Here is an 8652-nt window from a genome sequence, read left to right as displayed (position 1 = left end):
CCAAAAGAAAAGTCCTAAATAAATATAAAAAAAATCTAAAAATGCCAAAACAATTTTTGCCTTCTAAATAAAATATTTAGAACAAAGTGAACATTTTTCTGGCCTAAAAATGCAATTTTGAAAAGTGCATATTTTTTTCTTCTAATTCAATTAAAATAGCAATAAAAATCCAAATAAAATATTTATTTGATTTTAAAATTTTCCTCCAATATATCTTTTATTTTGGAGAAGTCATTTTATCTCCTCTCTTTTATTTGTATATTGGAAATATTTCGGAGAGAAAAAATATTAAAACCAACATGACCCTCTTTTCAAATTTGAGAAAATTCAAATGGGAAAATGAATGAAATCCCCAACTCTCTCCGTGGGTCCTTGAGTTGCTTAGGATTTCAAGGATCACAAACAAAATGCAAATAAAATATGATATGCATATGATGACCTATGTATAACATCCAAATTGAAAATTGGGATGTTACAAACCTACCCCCCTTAAGATGAATCTCGTCCTCGAGATTCGGGTTGGATAGAAAATATGTGTGGGTGGTCTTTCCGTAGGTCTTCCTCTCGTTCCCAGGTGGCTTCATCCTTGGTATGGTGGCTCCACTGAACTTTGCAAAACTTGATAACCTTGCTGCGTGTGACTCGGCTGGCAAACTCGAGAATCTTGACTGGTTTCTCCTCATAAGTCAAATCACTATCCAACTGAATTGCTTCCAGGGGCACTGTATCTCTCAGAGGAATATCGGCCATCTCAGCATGACACTTCTTGAACTGAGAAACGTGAAATACATCATGAAGTCCTGACAGTCCTTCGGGTAACTCCAACTTGTAGGCTACCTCTCCCATACGCTCCAAAACTCGGTATGGTCCTACAAATCTCGGGGCTAACTTTCCTTTAACTCCAAATCGTTTAACACCTCACAGAGGTGACACACGAAGATATGCTCTGTCTCCGATTTCATAGACTACCTCCTTGCGTTTTGAGTCTGCATAACTCTTCTGTCTGGACTGAGCTACCTTCAGTCTATCGCGAATCAACTTGACCTTCTCTTCTGACTCTTTGATCAAATCTGGTCCAAACAACTGACGGTCTCCAACTTCATCCCAGATCAATGGTGTCCTGCACCTCCTTCCATACAAAGCTTCGAAAGGTGCCATCTTCAAACTGGCCTGGTAGCTGTTGTTGTATGAGAACTCTGCGTAGGGCAAATTATCATCCCAACTAGATCCATAATCTAGCGCACAAGCTCTCAACATGTCCTCCAGAATCTGATTGACTTTCTTGGTCTGTCCATCTGTCTGCGGATGAAAGGCTGTACTAAACTCTAGCCTAGTGCCCAAAGTCTGGTGCAGCTGATGCCAAAACTTTGAAGTAAACTGTGTCCCTCTATCTGATAGGATGGTCCTTGGAACTCCATGCAGACATATGATCCTGGTCATATATATCTCGGCCAACTTCGCACTCGTATAGGTGGTTTTCACTGGGATAAAGTGAGCCACTTTGGTCAAGAGATCAACTACTACCCAGATAGAATCATACCCTGACCGGGTCCTGGGTAATCTGGTGATGAAATCCATGCCAAGCTTGTCCCACTTCCATTCGGGTATCGGCATAGGCTGCAGTAATCCTGCTGGCTTCTGATGTTCTGCCTTCACTCTCTGACATACATCACATACGGCTACATACTCGGCAATATCCTTCTTCATACCAGTCCACCAGAAACGCTCCTTCAAATCCAAATACATCTTGGTGTTTCTGGGGTGTATCGAGTATGGCGAGTCATGAGCTTCCTGAAGTATTAACTTCCTGATCTCTGCATTATTGGGTACATATACATGGTCCTCAAACCATAAAGTGTCGTGCTCATCCCCACGAAAACCTTTGGCTTTTCCTTTGCTCATTTTCTCCTTTATCTCAGCAATTTCCTTATCATCCTTCTGAGCTTCTCGAATCTTTCCCAAATAATGTTGACTGAACTTCCATCGCTGCGACAAAACCTCTAGGGACTATCTTCAAACGAAGCTCCCTGAGATCTTCGGCTAACTCCTTTGATAATCCTCCGCTTACGAGGGTATTTGCATAACTCTTCCGGCTTAAAGCGTCTACTACGACATTGGCCTTTCCTGGGTGATAATGCAACTTCATGTCATAATCCTTTATAAGCTCCAACCATCTCCTTTGCCTGAGATTCAGCTCCTTCTGAGTGAAAATGTACTTCAAACTCTTGTGATCCGTGTACACATCACAACGATTTCCAATAAGAAAATGTCTCCAGCTCTTGAGTGCATGAACTACAGCTGCTAACTCCAAATCATGCGTGGCATAATTCAACTCATGCGGTCGAAGCTGTCGTGAGGCATATGAAACAACTCTTCCGTCTTGCATAAGTACACCTCCAAGTCCTAAGCGAGAAGCGTCGCAATACACTTGGAAATCTTTACGTATATCCGGCAGAATCAGCACTGGGGCTATAACCAAACGTTTCTTCAGCTCCTGAAAACTTGCCTCACATTCATCTGTCTATTTGAACTTAGTGTCTTTCTTCAACAACTCCATCATAGGCTTCGCAATCTTAGAAAAATTCTCAATGAATCTCCGATAATATCCCGCGAGTCCAAGAAAACTGCGGATCTCTCCTACTGAGGTGGGTGCCAACCACTCAGTGACAGATTGAACCTTGGTAGGATCCACTGCTATACCTTCTACTGATATAACATGTCCAAGAAATCCAACTTCCTTCAACCAAAACTCACATTTGCTGAACTTGGCATACAACTGATGTTCCCTGAGCTTCTCGAGAACTAGACGCAAATGCTCCTTGTGTTCCTCTTCATTCTTCGAGTATACCAAAATATCATCAATGAACACCACAACAAACTTATCCAAAAACTCCATGAACACCTTATTCATCATACTCATGAAATAGGCTGGGGCGTTAGTCAAACCAAATGACATAACCGTGTACTCATATAGCCCGTACCTTGTGGTGAAGGCTGTCTTAGGTATATCCTGTTCTCGGATCTTCAGCTAGTGGTATCCTGATCACAGATCGATCTTGGAAAATACTTTAGCTCCTTGCAGCTGGTCAAACAAATCATTGATCATCAACAGTGGGTACTTGTTCTTGATCGTCACTTCATTTAATGCATGATAATCAACAATCATTCTCAAAGATCCATCCTTCTTCTCAACCAAGAGCACTGGGGCTCCCCATGGTGATGAACTTCGTCGAATTATCCTTTCTCCAATAACTCTTTAATCTGCTTCTTAATCTCCTCCAAATCATTTGCGGGCATCCGGTATGGTCTCTTCGATATTGGTCTGGTGCCTGGCAACAGCTCTATAGAAAACTCAATGTCTCGATGCGACAGCATGCCTGGTAGTTCCTCTAGAAATACATCCGGGTAATCCTTCACTACAGGCACTTCCTCCTGAACAACTCCTGAGAGGTAATTTACTTGGGTCCTCGTAGGCACATGCCTAGATACATACTTAATCCTTTTTCCCTCCGGGGTGGTGAGCAGAATTGACTTACTGGCGCAATCGATGTTTCCTCCATACATCGATAGCCAATCCATTCCTAGTATCACATCCAATCCTTGCGACTCCAAAATTATTAAGTCTGAGGGGAAAACATGCCTACCTATGGTCAATGGCATCTGAAAACATCCTTGGCTTGCCATATACTCCGCTCCTGGCGAGCTTACTAACATAGGTGTCCTAAGAACTTTGGTGGGCAACTTATACTTATCCACAAATCCCCTTCATATGTATGAATGCGATGCACCAGTATCAAAAAGAACGATTGCAGTAAATGACTTAACCAAAAACTTACCTATAACTGCATTTGGCTGCTCTTCAACCTCCTCCATGTTCACGTGGTTCACTTGTCCCCTATTGAAAGGGTTGGGCTTCTTCCCAGAGCTTCCATTGCCATTTCCATTCTTTGCTTCAGAACACTCATTGGCATAGTGTCCAGTCTTTCCGCACTTGAAACAAGTAATGTGACTTTGGTCCTTCTTGGCGGGTGTGGCTGGGTTAGAGCGGTTCTGGTTGCTGCTTGCTCCATTCCCATTTCCATTCTTAGGTCCACTATGGTTATGCGAACTTCCTCCATTGTGGGTATGGCCTCCATGGTTATGGGTATATCCTCCCGAGTTCGGGGTAAAACGAGGCTTCTGCTGAGCTCCTGAATTGTACTTCCCTTGTCCATACTTCCTTTTGCGGCTCTCAATCTGCTGCTGCTTCCCTTCATCATTAGAGCCTTGTCTACCAACTCCTGGTAGTTGTTAAATGTTGCCACCATTAACTGCATGCTCATCTCATCATTCAACCCTTCCATAAACTTCTCCTGCTTCGCGGCATCTGTGGCCACGTCATCTGGGGCATATCGAGCTAACTTACTAAACTCATCTACGTACTGCCCCATAGTACGATTTCCCTGGCGTAAGTTGCGAAACTCACGCTTCTTCATGCTCATAGCTCCAGTTGAGACATGTGCAGTGCGGAATGCTTGCTGAAACTGCTCCCAAGTGACATTGGCTATGGGGAAAGTGGCTGTGTAATTCTCCCACCATGAGGCTGCGGGTCCATCCAATTGATGTGCGGCAAAACACACCTTCTCTGCATCTGTGCAACCTGCGGTGGTAAACTCCCTTCCAATCCTGCATAGCCAGTCATCAGCAACTATCGGCTCGGTGCTACTAGAAAACACCGGCGGTTACAACCTCAGAAAACGGGCTAAGTTTTCAACTGGAGGTGGTGGCGGTGGGTTGCTGTTGTTGTTGTTGTTGCCTTGGTTCTGGACTAGCAACTGCATCAGGGCATTTTGCTGTTGGATCAACTGAGTGAGCTCCGGTGGGAAGACAAATCCGGGGTCACGTCTCGGAGGCATCTGATGGGCTTAGAGGGGAGATATTAGAATAGAATGAGGTCTAGTGAGAAAGCACTACCCATATGCACATGAGACAAACACATTCATATCACACCACTCAATTCAAACAAGGGCATACAAACGATCTAACTACCGTTACAAAAGTGCTCGGACTACTACTATATACATGGGGGAATACTACTGATAATATGGTGGTCGACTAGAAATTTTGATCGGTGGAAGACTCCATGATATCCGCTCCAGCTTCGTCTTCGTAATCATCATCACTACTGCCGGGGTCGGAGTCGGTGTCGTTGATGATGATGTAGTCTTCAGAACGGATGTCGTTGGGATGGTCGTCATCTCCTCCTGGCGTGGGGTCTCCCATGAATACTCCTAGCTTCCTTGTTAGGTTGTCATTCTTCTCCACTAGTATTGCGATTTCCTCCTCATATCCGTCGCGTGTAGACTTGAGTTCCTCTTCTAGCTCCATGTTCCTGGTCATCACCTTCTTCAGGTCTATCATGCTTGCGCACATTTGGTTCTCCTGGCGACGAATGTGCTGGTTTAAGTCCTGGATGAAGGCTGCAATGGACCCGTCCCTCCTGGTACTGATCATCTACCATTGCTCATGGCTGTGCCCACATATCTGGTAGATGGTGTCCTTAAGATCCTTGTGATAAACTTCACCGATGCATCCCATGGCGATGTGGGCTGCCATGCTCTTTCCTAGACTCCAGGTTGGTGCATCAAAGGAAAACTCTATGGGCTCAGTAACTGGCGTGAATGTCCTTCCTGGAACTTGAACTCGAATCATCCAACGCTCCTCTTCTAGTAGAGTGGCGGTGTAGGTCCCGGTGAAGCTTGGTATTCTGATGTTCAGGTACCTAGTGACTTCCTTCAAGTGTCGTCCAAAAGGTGTGTCTTCATCCGGTTGTGCAAACTTATTCCTTGAGTCCGCCATCCTATAGAGTGGAAAAGGGAGAGGAGTCAGAAATGAGTAGAGAAGAGTGACCTATGGTTTAACTTAGTGGTCGTGTCCTACAATCAGCAAATGCTCTGATACCATCTTGTAGCGATCCGACCCCGATGGTCAAATCTCTGTGCATAAGTGCCATCCCTGGATCGGTAATGCTGACACACACAATACTTGAAGGATTTATAACAGAGTGCAATCACACACTATTACATCGAATGTCTCAAACCAGAACTTATTACAATAATATGGCTTAAGGCCATCTAAATAAGATAACAGTGGAAGCATCGAAGATAAATGAGTCCATCAACTCCAACGACATAGCTGAGTGCATGACAAACGACCTAGTGCACCTTACTCTTCGTCTGAAAAGTCTGCAACATGATATGTTGCAGCCCGAAACGGGTCAGCACATGGAATATGCTGGCAAAATAACACAGTAGAGCAATGAACAGAATAAATGCTATCACTACATGCATATATGGCTGGTGGAGGCTCTATGGTTATAATGTTTTGCGAAAAGCCAATTTTCCCCTACAACAAAGGAACATAGTTTGTTTAACTATCATGGTAGTTGATAAACATTGAGAATGGTAACCCCATCTCAATCCCAATTAAACAGAAATTAATAACCCAACAAATTAATTTAGAGTGATGAGATCAACATGATAATCCAAGAACCAGATACTCAAGATGTCCATAACCGGGGACACGGCTAACCATGATTAGTTTGTACATTCTGCAGAGGTTTGCGCACTTTTCCCCACAAGACTCGATCTCCTCCGTTGGATTTCTCGCACTACATGGTGTTTGAGAAACGGATGACCGAGACACAGTCTTTCCGAAGCATTAACTCTTTACTCTGGGTAGACAGTTACACCTACTTTCCCCTACATCTGCTAGCCTACCACTAAAAGAGGTCATGCAACTTACTCAACTATGCTAGAGCCCATAATAGCTTGTGGCTGCACACGGAAGTTTCTAGCATGAATAATCTTATGATCCCTTTGAGACTGGGTGGCGAACCATAGGATGATCACACGGTAACCCCGGGATCTCCTAGGACAACATTGGTATAACCCCAGGTGCCCAAAAGCAATCCACCCAGACGTGTATTTAAGTAGCCACCTTAAGTTAACCATTAATTAATAATCTCACATCTGTCATGGATCACTCAAACCAAACCACGTCTACGAGCATAACATAACAATATAAGCAAAGCGTAGAAGTAACTCCCAAGGTTTGATAATAAAAAGGCAATAGGTTCTACCTCATCATCTAATTCCCAATACCCACACGTTAATCACGTCCTAATCATGCAATGTTTGAGGGTTGTAGCTAGTGCATAAAAACTGGGTAATAAAGGGGTATGATCAAAGTGTTACTTGCCTTGCTGACGATCCGCAAAGCCTAGAGACTCGTAGTAGCACGCTTCGCACTCCAGAAATTCTATCGCAAACAAACAATAGCATACATAAGCACTCAAGCATAGATGCAAGGGTAAAACTCAAATAAGAAGATCCAATCTGAAAATTCAACTGAAGCGGTTCGATTTGCGAAAAGAATCAATCGAACCGGAGCTACGGAACTGAAACTACGGTCAAAAGAACTTCGAATTCAAATCTGCTTGAAACCAAATTTTAAATTGTCAAAAGAATGTTCAAGTTGTTTAACCGGAAAGAAGGGCTCGAGACGAAGATTTTGGCGTTGGTTTCACTGGATTTGGACGAACGTTTAAAAAGTTGCGAGGGTTTGAAGATCAGGGGCTAATCTGTGATAAAAATAATCGCGGATAGGTCCCTGGCCGAAAAATAAAAATAAAAAGAAAAATCTATCGAACGAACGTCCGCTAACAGAGACTAGCGAATGAATTCGTTCATTACAGAAACTAAACGAACGAATGTTCACAGATTAGATCTAAACCGAGAAAACCGATCGGCTAAAAAAACCGGAGTAGATCTAAGGTTTTAAAAAAACCGAACGGACTGGAACAAAAACCGGTGGCGGCGACGAGTCAACGGAGACGGCGGGCGGCGCCTCCGGCGAGCGGGCAGCTCGGCGAGGCGGTGGCGTCGGCGCGGGGCGGCGGGCAGCAGCGGCGCGCGGGACGGCGGGGCTACGGCGGGGGGCGGCGCAGGCGGCGGCGGCGGTGGTGCGGGACGAGGAGGAGAGGGCGGTGGGGCGGGGCTATTTATGGGGAGGGGAGAGGGGGCGGCGGCTCCGACTTGGGGAGGGGGTCGGAAGGCGCGGCGGGGCGAGCTCGGACTCCTTCGGGAGTCCGGCGACGGCACGGCGTCGCGCGGGGGAAGGCGGCGGCGGCTGGGCAGCTCGGGCCGGCCCAAAACCTTTTTTTAAATAAATTCCGCCGAAAGAAAAATCCAAAATAAATATAATTTATTTTTCTAAAAATGCCAAAAACAATTTTCACCGTCTAAATAAAATATTTAGAACAAAGTGAACATTTTTCTAGCCTAAAAATGCAATTTTGAAAAATGCATATTTTTTTCTAATTCAATTAAAATAGCAATAAATATCCAAATAAAATATTTATTTGATTTTAACATTTTTCGTCCAATATTTGTTTTATTTTGGAGAAGTCATTTTATCTCCTCTCTTTTATTTGTATATTGGAAATATTTCGGAGAGAAAAATTATTAAAACCAAAATGATCCTCTTTTCAAATTTGAGAAAATTCAAATATGAAAATGAATGAAATCCCCAACTCTCTCCGTGGGTCCTTGAGTTGATTAGGATTTCAAGGATCATAAACAAAATGCAAATAAAATATGATATGCATATGAT

Source organism: Aegilops tauschii, chromosome 6 (assembly GCF_002575655.3).
Source record: "Aegilops tauschii subsp. strangulata cultivar AL8/78 chromosome 6, Aet v6.0, whole genome shotgun sequence".
NCBI classification, from domain to species: Eukaryota; Viridiplantae; Streptophyta; class Magnoliopsida; order Poales; family Poaceae; genus Aegilops; species Aegilops tauschii.
The sequence above is the reverse complement of the archived record's forward strand: the minus strand, read 5'-3'. Positions refer to the sequence as shown.